The sequence below is a fragment of the Meleagris gallopavo genome, chromosome 2 (assembly GCF_000146605.3).
Source record: "Meleagris gallopavo isolate NT-WF06-2002-E0010 breed Aviagen turkey brand Nicholas breeding stock chromosome 2, Turkey_5.1, whole genome shotgun sequence".
Classification (NCBI taxonomy): domain Eukaryota; kingdom Metazoa; phylum Chordata; class Aves; order Galliformes; family Phasianidae; genus Meleagris; species Meleagris gallopavo.
This window is the reverse complement of record NC_015012.2, coordinates 107,312,253-107,322,094: the sequence shown is the minus strand read 5'-3', so window position 1 is coordinate 107,322,094 and position 9,842 is coordinate 107,312,253.

Sequence of the window (9,842 nt, the reverse complement as noted above, 5' to 3'; positions counted from 1 at the left end):
TTGGCGACCTGCACACAGCAGGGGGTTGGGACTGGGTGAGCGCTGTGGTCCATTTCAAACCAGGCCATGCAACAAAACCTTGTGTAAAGGACTAACTCAACAAGAGGATTTTAGCCTCTCAAACTGTCATCAATTATATGAATTTCACCAACCTGTCCACAGCCCCACATTACTGAAGCACTTACAAAGGAGCCTGGGGATGGGGTAAGTCTTCATCCAGCTGCATGTTTCTTTCAAATGTCCTACTCCTTAACAATTTATTCAATTCTTTAAAACAGTTTTAATACGTGCTGTAGAGATATTAAAAAAAAAAAAAAAAGTGAATGGTAATGGGAGAAAACTGTTAATGGGAGAGAGAAGGAGAAATGTGACCTTCTGAGCTGCCTAGCTTGCTCCTGGGGAGACAGATGCAGACTGCTACACTTTTCAGATTTTTGTTTGCAATGCAGTCTTACCGTATGCCCAAGGTGCTTTAAATATACAGAAAGGCGCCTCTTTTTCAATATTTACATAAATCTAGAGAAAATTAAATAAATAGATTAGGGATTTGTGAGGATACTCTCTGATGGAAAAGTATGAAAGCTGTAAATGTCTTCACTGGTAAATAATATGCTATTACAGCAACAACAAATACAGCTGTGTGGTAAATGAACTATTTGTCAATTACTGCTTCTTGGATGAGAAATGTGTGCTGAGAACTCCTGACATTTAGAGATCGTGGAATAGATGGATGCACAGGCAAACAGGATTTTATTTATAACAGAGGTCTAATGTAACACAGACCAACTGTCCCGTGTTGTTTCACAGCATTACAGATGATAGTGTGTGCTCAGAGTGACATGAAACTCCAATCAGAATGCCATTATCACAGAATGGCCTGGGTTGCAAAGGCCCACAGCGCTCATCCAGTCCCAACCCCCTGCTGTGTGCAGGTCGCCAACCAGCAGCCCAGGCTGCCCAGAGCCACATCCAGCCTGGCCTTGAATGCCTGCAGGAATGGGGCATCCACAGCCTCCTTGGGCAACCTGTTCCACTGCCTCACCACCCTCTGGGGGAAAATGCCATTATTCTCAAACAGGTAAAGAAAGACCATGGAGAAAACAACTTCTTTTTCTTTCTCCATTAAAAAAAACAAATACTAGTTCAAATCTAATGCTTGTTAAAATAGCAGACCTCAACCTACTTAAGAATTCTGAAGTTTTCAGGCACTGACTTAACATGGACTTAATATATCCAAGCTTATACTGGAGATAGATTCTTGCTTTTACCTACTGCAGCTCCTATTGCTGTTCAGCCCTCGTTATTCTGCTCAGCTCCTTGTCTATCTCAGACTATGACAGGCCTCACTGCTGCAATTAAAAAAAAAAAATCAAGTTTTTTAAACCAGAAATAACAGCCCTTTCTTCCTTCCCTGCTTATAGAGAGCAATACGAACACTCACCACCTCTCCTTCCCTCTGCCATCTACAAGATTTTAGGACCTACTACCAGAAGGTCAAAAGGAGGTCTCTGCTTTTGTAACAAATGCTATTTATGAAAAATTGCTGACTGCTGCATTAATGCCAATAACTGCATATAATTTTAGTTCAAGCTTCGTAAAATTTTAAGGCTCAGATACCAAGCAAAGAATTCCGAGCAGTTATGAAGAGGTGTGTTTAAACAGTAGTCTACATTATTTGCTTAAAGCTAAGAAATGGATTTCAGTAAAATCTGACAACCATTTCCCCCATGAGCCTAGCAGAAAATGTAAAGACACTGCAAAGATTTCTCCACTTACTTATTTATTTTGTACTGCTTCTTGGCCAGCTTCAGTTCCGTTGTCTATTGTGCCAGTTTCAGCAAAATGGGAATAGCACACACAGACATGGGTAAAACAATCCACCAGCTCAGGGGAAGTGCTGGGACTTACCCCATCCCAAACCTCTCATGTAAGTGCCTTCCTCCATGCCTACCTACCTAGAGAATGGTGACCAGTTTCTGACACTGGACTACATAGGAGAGCACTCAGAACAACAGCAGTAATCATAGGCTTCTAAGAGCATCATCTAGATAAGAGAGATTGACTGAAAAGCAATGTTTTTTCATCTAACAGGAAGAATTTCACACCATCCCAGGGCCAACGATGACTAAACACCAGTGAAGCCTTTATGCTCATTTAGGTGATCTGCCTGAACAAGCTTGCTGGTACCCTGAGAGCATGCTTTTATACAAGAACTCATTAACTGCCCTATGTCAAAACACTCTCATTTAATGACCATTTATCAAGATGATTTACTACTGCTATCAGCAGGCTGTTGTCTCTACCCACAGACAAAACCAATAACCCATGAGTAATGCCCATGTGAACTACGTTGTCAGAAATTATGCCTTGTCTTCAAGCACAGTACCATTAGTTGGTAAGCCCATGGAGTAAGATAGCATAGGGTAGATATAAAGAACAAGCAGAAACACAGCTACAAGAGCACAGCTTAAAAAGGAAATCAGGTAATGTCTTCTTACTAAGCTTTTCTGAAACCTTTCACCTCTGCCTAGAAGAAGAAATTGCAGTAAGATGACAGCCAGCAACTAGCTCAGGCTAACAGCTTTGATTATCTGTAAGCACCGAGTGGTTGCTGCTGTGTAATAAGATAACACAACAAGCACAGCATTATTAACCTCAAGAAGGATCACTGCAAACTTCTCAGGCTGGTCCCTAACAGTCCTGTGAGTTAGTAGACCAAATTTCCCCAAACAACACGTAGGAAACCAATTGTTACAGATACAGGAAAGATTTCCCCATACTATGAGCAACTGGCAATAAAACTGCAACACACTTTAGAGAACTCTTTTTTTCCTGTCCATTTCAGGTGTGTTAGCACAACCTGAACTGAAGAGGTGAAGTAAGCAAATGGAAAAAGGCTTTCTTCTACACAAAACCCAGCCCCCAAGAAACATCATGACCTGAGAAGAATGGAAAGTCCAGGCTGGATGTGGCTCTGGGCAGCCTGGGCTGCTGGTTGGCGACCTGCACACAGCAGGGGGTTGGGACTGGATGAGCGCTGTGGGCCTTTGCAACTCAGGCCATTCTAAAATTCTAAGTTGACAGTATACTGAGTCCTTGGTTTCCCCCACCAATTACACTTACGGCCAGCAGCTCACCATATACCCAACTGCCATGAGCAGGAAGGAGAAAAGCAGACGGAGTTTTACTCAAATCCAGCTGTACCCTGGGACTTCAGTGCTTACAGTAATGGTGTTGCTCAGGCACTCAGCCTTGGGTAACAGTCCTGTCCTTTTGTTCTTAAACATTTTTTCAGAGAGCAATGCAAATAGTTGATTTTATAGCAATTTTTTCATTATTAGCTTCTTACTTCTTGTGATCTTGCCTAAATATCTTCAATTTGATTTCAGATTGGACTGATATATTTTTGTTTCAGTATTGTCAACTTAGAATCACAGAACTGCCTGGGTTGCAAAGGCCCACAGCGCTCACCCAGTCCCAACCCCCTGCTGTGTGCAGGTCGCCAACCAGCAGCCCAGGCTGCCCAGAGCCACATCCAGCCTGGCCTTGAATGCCTGCAGGGATGGGGCATCCACAGCCTCCTTGGGCAACCTGTTCCACTGCCTCACCACCCTCTGCATGAAAAACTTCCTCCTCACATCCAACCTAAACCTCCCCTGGCTCACTTTAAACCATTCCCCTTGTCCTATCACCACCCACCCTCACAAACAGCCGTTCCTACTTCTGTTTATACAGTCCCTTACCTAAAGGATTTACCTATTTTTTATTCCAGACTTGTAAAAAGCAAAGATGCAAAGCTCCATGGAACAAGTAGTGAACTGAAAAGATTACTTTCCAGGTATTACAAGCACACTTAAGATTTAGCAGTTTTAGGAAGTGATTTTCAGACACAGGTCTGCAAGCGCCTCGCAAACAACTTTACAGAATTCCATAAAGCAGACATTAAATCCTGTTCCAGAGACAGAGGAACTGAAGGAGACATTAAGACCTAGTTTTGTTTCACTTATCTGAGATCCTCTAGGTGCCTCTGTAATCAAAAGAGAAAAGTAGAAGCCTCAAGAGGGAAATACAACTCCTAAGCAGGCAGAGTTGCTCTCAGGAGGTGCCTTGTCTCTCCACCAAAAACAAGGGATGCCTAAGGCAAGTGCAGTTTTGTTTTAGTTAGGAGGCTACAATGAAGTGTATTGAAGCTGAACTCATGGGACTTGCTTAAAAATAGGTAGTGAATACACACACGCTAGAGAGAAAATGTATTTCTGGCTAAATCAGTTATCTTCTCAGGCAGGGTGTTGTTTTTTTACTCCAGACAGAAGTTTTCCTTGGCTACAGAAGAACTTTTATTTATTGCATCACAAGTTACGGACAGCAGCCTCATTACTGATCTCACAAATAATCCCAAATCCTGCAAGCGAAGATGTGATGCATCACATGCTAAGCTGACTTAAGAGCCAGCTGCTACAGAAAGGGGTCTGGTTCTTCATCTAAAAATAATTTATCTGCTGCCAGATCAAGGAACAAAATCAGATTAATGTGGAGTTGCAGGAACATTACTACAAGGTGAGAAATCATTACAGGGAGCTCCTGGAGACAATGCAGAGATGCTGCTGCTTTTCAGCATGAGCAGAAGCATGAGAGCATCCTATCTACAACACAGATTGCCATTCTGGTAAGGAATTAAAAGTGGTTTTAGTTAACAGTGTTTTCACACAGAGGTAAAGACAATTCTTAATGGATCTGCTATCCATTTGTGTTAACCAAGAAAAAGAAGTGTAAACCCTACAAAACTGCAATGCTGCATGGACTTGTAATCTGATGTAATCAAGTGTAACGAGGACATTACTACCATGATGTTAATAAAAATACCTGAAAGCAGCAAAGCCAACATTATGAACTCTTCAAATAGAAAGTAACACCAGCAAACACATCTCATGTTCTGAATTACAAAGGGAAGCAATTAGCTTCAATAAATGCCTCTACTATTTCCTTTCTCTTGATAAGGTTCCTGTCTTAACACATAACCCAGGGTAGGAATAGTTTGCTTTGTAAGCGTGCTGCTTGGAAGAGAAGCAAATGCCAGGTGTTGCAGAGAACTGATATAGTGACTCAATGCCACTGTGCTTGAGAAAACTCCCATTTGGCAAGGACTAACCCTCCAGGATAGCCACCCTGGAACAAATACACCACAGTTGTGGAAGTAAATGCAAAGATCAGGAAATTCCACCTAGATTCAAGCAAAAACTAACTGTACCATTGACTCACAGTGAAACCAGGGGGATTAACCTGCATGGATACAAAACACTGTGACTCCAAAGTGTCCAAGTCGTACCCTCCTCACATTTACAGTGTCTAAAATACTCAAAGGAGACACAAAAAGAATTAGTAATATGTGGAAATATGTTCCAATATTCCAAGCTATATCTATCATTGTATTGTGCATTACTACAGATGATGCCTGGGCAAGATATCCAAGCAAACAGAAGCTCTCCACGGTTGCTCTGCTTTGCCTCCTCAAATCCATCAGTAACAGCACTGATTTGTGTCCACATACACAAAGCTGCCACCACTAAATCACACAGGTAGCCAAACGAAACCAATTGGAGAAAAGACACCACTTGTCCACACCATCAATCCAGCCAGCAACCACTAAGCCATAAAGGCAGTGCTGGAAATGGCTGTCATTTTCACACAGGGTGTTAGCAGTCCCACAGGGAAGCAGCACACAGTGACTGCACAACGTGCAGCTGGCTCCAGCACCTACCAGTGAGCAGTCATGGCTTTTTCCTACTCATCTCAGTGCAACAGGAAAGGGAAAAGGCAGCTTCAAGAGCTGACCAGTATCAGTTGTTGCTGGCAGATCCTATTTCAGTTTATGGACTCTCATAAGAAGACAGAGCACGAGCAAATACCTTGGGGTACTGAAAGCAGAACTGATAACCTTACTTTTCATTACATTTTTCTGATACTTCCCATTAAAATAATTACTTCAACCGATACTGCTTTCAGTTTTTCCTTGGAAAAACCTTAAGATGAAGGCAGGTTTTATCATTTCTGAGAAACAAAGAAAAAAAAAAGCTGTGTTTTTCTTTTTTTTTTTTTTTTTAATTTCCATCCTATACTCACTTGTTCATTGAACTACTACGCTTTCAATCTATTATTAACTAAAACAGGCCAGCTGGTAATCTATACCTTGAGAACTATACATCTATGTATCTCTCTTAAGAGCTTTCTACATAGGTCAGGCAACAGAGCTGCACTGAACCACAGTCTGCATACACCTGTGGATTATATTTAACTCTGCAAAGTCCACCTGCACTCAACAAACACCAGTGAAAGGCAACCCAGTCCTATCCCTGCATCCCTGCACCTGCAGCCAGCCTAATTAGGGTGTGGTGAAGGCATGAACAAGCTTGCTCTCACTTCAGTTTCAGTGCACCAAGCAATTATATCCTTGTCTAGCAGAGCTCAAAGCTCCTGGCTGATCTGAAGATGTTAGCAAGACGTGGAGCTTGATGATCACAGCAACTGCTTTTGTTACCTGTCTCTTTCACGGAGTCCCACACGATGCTGATAAGCAAATGAAAGCTTGCTTCTTGACACAGCCTTCAGTCTGTGCAATACTAGCTAGCTGACCAGAGAACAACACGCACTGACAGAATGAACAAATGCAGCAGGAGCTGAATAGATGATTTTTTTGATCTCACCCTGCTTCGCTAGCCTTAATAGCGCTGGCAACCATTTATTCAAATACTGGGAGGATATAAACAGAGATGAACAGCATCAAGAAGCCCACACAGAAGTAACCAATGCAGACCTCAGAAATAATCTGCAGCATAAAGGCAGAGGGCCACACACTGAACAATGATGAGGAAACAAAATATTCAATAGCTACTCATTAAGCAAATACCATCCATCCTAAACGAGTCCGTGGAAAAAAAACTAGGCTGTAATCACAAAATTAAAGACTGTCTCATAATGTACATGCGTAGGGAAATCAAAGCTGCCAGAGTAAGGCTGCTTGTGCATTCCCTAACTTTGACTGTTTGACTTTGCAGCTTTAATAATCTACAGTAGTTTTGGGCATAGAATATCTAGATTTCCAAAGTATTTGTACACAGATTTGTTACAGCCCCCTGATTGCTAGTGGGATGCCAGCACAGCCCCCCCTGCCATGCAAGCTGGGTGCTGCTGTGCTTGCAAAGCTGTCAGGAAAATACAGCAAGAGGAGAGCACAGCAGGCAGCAGCATTACGTGGGACGGTTGTGCTCTCTGCTGGGCAAGCAGCAGCATGACAGGCACTCAGCACTAAGGCCAAGCTGCTCAAATACCCAGCTCCATGGAGATGAGACCTGCTTAGAGCCCAAACGGTGGGCCAACACTTGGGGAGTCTACACGTAGACTAAATCCTCGATCAACAGACATTACAAAACACACTCATTCTGCATTTCACGTGAATCAGGTGGAGATTCAGCCCAATTACTCTCTCAGATGTAGTTTCCATGGTAGGAGGTGTTTGCAACTGTTTACTTGTAGATACACTGATGTTAAATACAGGAAAATTTAAGAAAATGAACTTTCATTTTATCGTTGAAAAAAAAAAAAAATAGTCTCATGTTTGCATAATTTAAAGAATCTTTTAGGTTAAAATTGTATTCTGGAAATACTGCAAGTCTGAACACATGTGCAAAGAAGCCATTTAAAAACTAGCTTAACTTTTATCATAGAATCCTATCATAGAGTGATTGAGTTGGAAGGGACCTCAAGGATCATGAAGATCCAACCCCTTGCAACATGCAGGGCCACCAACCTCCACATTTCACACCAGCCCAGGCTGCCCAGGGCCCCATCCAACCTGGCCTTGAACACCTCCAGGGATGGACGGGGCATCCACAGCCTCTCTGGGCAGCTGTTCCACACCTCACCACTCTCACAGCAAACAACTTCCCCACCTAAAGCTCCCTTCCTTTAACTTCAAACCATTTCCCCTTGTCCTGCTATTACCTACCCTTTCAAAGAATTGAGTTTTACCATGAAAGCTATCTATTTTTGCATTTCATAGAATCCTAGAATGCCCTGGGTTGCAAAGGCTCACAGTGCTCATCCAGTTCCAACCCTCTGCTATGTGCACCAACCAGCAGCCCAGGCTGCCCAGAGCCACATCCAGCCTGGCCTTGAATGCCTGCAGGGATGGGGCATCCACAGCCTCCTTGGGCATTTCGTATAGTTTGCGTAGGGGGCAAAGCAAATCACTGTCAAAAGGACCAAACCACTCTTTTCTAATGATCACAACATATCTCTGATTATTTCTTCCCCACACACACCCCTAACTGATAAAGCATGAGAAAGTGAGGGAGTCTGACAATTGCTGCTGGAACAAAAAACCATCCAGTATCAGAAAACACACAGCACAAGACTGCACAAAGTCAGGGCACACATGAAATCAACACACTGCTTCAAGTGTAAGTTGTCTGTAAGCTTTTCTTTTTCTCATGCAGATCAGAATTCTGATATGATTAGATAGCAGAGTGAGAGTGTGACAGAGTAACCCTTGCAGCTGACTTTTTAAAACTGCTCTGTGAACCAGCCAACTGCACTCACACTGCATTTTACCTACAAGCAACATTATGACAGAGGCTGACAGAGCTCAGAACAGAGGATCTGAACAGGGCTGGAATGAAGATAAGAAAGTCAGATTGGCAAATGATCACAAGAAGCAGTCCATGGAGCAATTCAAACAAAGAGCAGCAATCCAGGAAAGGTAGAATTTGGCTCAATTCTAGGACATTTCATCAAATCTTAATGCTCATGACTGTTGTGTTTTGAATAAGTAAGTGCAAGCAAGTTGTCACTGGAGAATGCTGCAGTGTACAACTCAGAAAGCAGAAGAGTGGTCTCATTTCAACTCTTGGTCCCCTGGTCCCAGTACACTCCCATGGTACTAAAACTACATGCAGACACACTGGTGAGATGCTGCTATCTGACCTGTCAATTTGTACAAGCAGAAAATACTTGTTAAGGAAATGCACAACACCAAACTCAAAATTTGAGTTTAAAATACAAATATAGAAGCCTAGTTCTTTCTGATAAAAGGGAATAGAATCACAACTACTATTCTCCTTTTGGGGCATCACTGGAACCGGCTGAACCTTCATCTATGTAACAGGCAATGGGAAAATATTTGACAAAGATTTGTCAAGTCAATCAGAAAACAAATCTTGAGTTGAAATGAGAGAGGTTTTAGGACAGAGAAAGAGTTGTAAAGCATCTTTCCCTGAAATACCCCATACTGTCCACTACCAGAGACAAAGCACAAAACCAGAGAGACCTGGCATCCGATCTGCTAATTGCAGAGACTCAGTAAACTGCAAAGATGCCACCCTGAAATAACGAAGAGCAGAGCCTGACTTGCTCTCCAGTTGAGAATAAAATGGGTGACATCACAAAATCACAGGGAATGGAAGGGACCTCTGGAGATCACCAAGTCCAACCTCCCTCTAAAGCAGTTCCTCACAGCAGGTTGCACAGGAAGCATTCAGGCAGGGTTTTGACTGTCACCAGAGACTCCACAGAATCACAGAATGGCCCGGGTTGGAAGGAACCTCAAGGATCACGAGTCTGCAACACCCTCCTCCACAGGCAGGGCCACCAGCCTTCCCATTTCGTACTAGACAGGCTCTTCCCTTGTTCAGAGAACACCGTGCCAGGGAATACTGCAGAAATACTTTTAAAGAAAAGGACAGAAGGCAATGGAAACGCCTTAAAAACATCTCTGTGTCACAAAGGGAATTCCCAACAACTGTTTTAAAGGAGTGCCATTGACAGACCTGAACGATGTGCAAATAAAT